The sequence below is a fragment of the Orycteropus afer genome, unplaced genomic scaffold, assembly GCF_000298275.1.
Source record: "Orycteropus afer afer isolate SDZICR_OR568_19922 unplaced genomic scaffold, OryAfe1.0 scaffold00561, whole genome shotgun sequence".
NCBI classification, from domain to species: Eukaryota; Metazoa; Chordata; class Mammalia; order Tubulidentata; family Orycteropodidae; genus Orycteropus; species Orycteropus afer.
The window spans coordinates 255,811-258,580 of record NW_006922148.1 but is presented as its reverse complement, the minus strand read 5'-3'; positions in this window follow the sequence as shown (position 1 = coordinate 258,580).

The window sequence follows — 2,770 nt, the reverse complement described above, 5'->3', positions numbered from 1 at the left end:
TTGGAATCCCAGAACAAGAAGAAGAAAAAAAAAAATAACCAAAAAAAAACCAAAAACCAACACTGAGAAAATTGTCAAAGACTTGCTAAAAGAAAATGTCCTACATATCATGAAATAAGACAAGATAGCCATCCAAGATGTTCAACAAACCCTGTACAGGATAGTTCCTAAGAGAAAGTAACCAAGACATATCATAATCAAACCTTCCAAAACCAAAAACAAAGAAAGAATTTTAAGAGCAGCTAAAGAAAAATGAAATGTCATCTACAATGTGCAACCTATAATACTAAGTTCTGATTTCTCAGCAGAAACCATTCAGGAAAGAAGACAATGGGATAGCATATAGAAAACCTAAATCATAAGAATTGTCAACCAAGAATTATATATCCAGCCAAAACCAAAAAAAAAAAAAAACTCACTATTGTCAAGTTGATTTTGACTCATAGTGGCCCCTCCTTGGGTTTCTGAGGTGGTATCTCTACGGAAGTAGATTGGCCAATCTTCCTTCTGAGGGGTGGCTGGTGGGTTTGAACTGCCAGCCTTCTGGTTAGCAGTCAAATTCCTTAGGCACCATGCCACCAGAGCTCCCAAACTGTCCCTCAAATATGAAGGTGAAATCAAGACATTCCCAGACAAACAGAAATTGGTACAGTGATAGACAAATAGACCAGTGGAACAGAACCAAAAACATAGAAATAGACACATACATCCATGGACAGCTGATCTTTGACAAAGGTCCAAAACCCATTAAGGTAGGGAAGAGATAGCCTTTTTAAAAATGGTGCTGGCAAAATTGGATATATACTTATAGAAAAATGAAATAAGACCTATACCTCAGCCCATACACAAAAACAAATTCAAGTTGGATCGAAGACTTAAATGTAAAACCCAAAACCATAAAGTTCATCAAAGGTAAAATAGGGGCAAATCTGATTTATAGCATAAATAGGCTATCAAGCATAACCCAAAATATCCCAGCTGAAGGGAAACTAGATGACTGGGACCTTTTAATAATTAAATCATTATGTGCATTTAAAGACTTCTCTGAAAGTCAAAAAGAGAAGCTACAGATTGGGAAAAAATACTTGGCATGACATATCTGACAATGCATTTATCTCTAAAATTTATAGAAAATTTTAGCACCTCAACACCAAAAAGACAAACAATCCAACTAAAAAAATAGGCAAAGGACATGAGCAGATATTTCACTAAATAAGATATATATACAGGTGGCCAACAAACACATGAGGAAATGGTCACAATCATTAGCTATTAGAGACATGCAAGTCAAAACAACGAGATAGCATTTCATCCCAGCAATAATAGCAAAGTTCAACAAGACAGAAAATAACAATTGCTGGTGAATATGCAGACATTGGAACTCTCATACATTCTTGGTGCCTGTAAAATGGTACAGCCACTGTGGAAAACAGTATGACATTTCCTTAAAAAATTGAAAATAGAAATATCATTTGATCCAGCAATTCCATTACTAGGAATATATCCTGAAGAGTTGAGATCCAGGATATGAATAGACATATGCACATCTATGTTCATCACAGCACAATTCACTATAGCAAAGAGATGGAAACAACTTCAATATCCATAAACAAATGAATGGATAACTAAACTATGATGCATTCATGTAATGGAATATTATGCAACATTAAAGAATAATGAAGAACACACAAATCATCTCACAACGTGAATAAATTTGGAGGACATTCTGCTGAGTAAAATAAGACAAACACAGAAAGACAAATATTGCATAAGTCCATTATTATAAAAAGTCAAGGAAAGGTTCCTACAGGGAAGGAAATTCACTGTCTTGATTACGGGGATAGGAGGGAAGGGGAGGTAAAATTTCAGACTAGTTGAGGGTCACATGTTGATTTGGGTGAGGGGAGGGGCGGAAAGAGTCTGTGACCAGTACGGTGAAAATGGGGAAAGGGAAGACACAGAAATACGCACAAAAGATACAGACAACAGAAGCAAATATTATTACATGCACAATACTATGTTACCACTGGCACCAAAAACTGGGCTATGGGCAAATGCATAGATAGGTGAGAACATCAGGTGGGCATAGGCAAACAGGAATATACCCAAGACTAAGGATAGATTTGGCTGAAGACAATCTTACATATTGTAATTGTGCTACAAAATTATCCACACACATTACATATATAACAGAGGACAAGGTTGGAGTAGGTTGTGGTCTTGAGACCATGGTCTTGGAGGATATCATGCTCAATTGGCACAATATAGTATGTAAAAATCTTGTTCTTCATCCTACTCAGGTGAGTAGCAACTAGGTTCTTAAAAGCTTTACATTGGATTATTTAAGATGCATCTATTGGTCTCCTGTTATCTGGAGCAAAGAAGAGTAAAGAAAATCAAAGTCACTTGGAAACAATTAGTGCAAAGATATGATGGACCACAAAGACCTCAGCCTTTACAACCCTGAGAACAGAAGAACTAGACAGTGCCTGGCTACCAATGTCAACTACTTGGAAAAGAATCAGAATTAGAGATCCTGGGTAGAGTGGGAGAAAAAAATGTTGAAAAAATTAAAAAACACAAAATGACCAGAATTACTGGTTAGTGAGTTCTGGCAAGATGGCGGACTAGGCAGAAGGACTGCACAGACCCTCTTCAACAAAGAAAAGGGAAACCAATTGACAAAGACACAGAAGATAATCTTGGACCGCTGAGCCTTGAAGGGAAGGATACAGAAGTAGACTAAACCCCAACTAGCAGAAGAATTTGC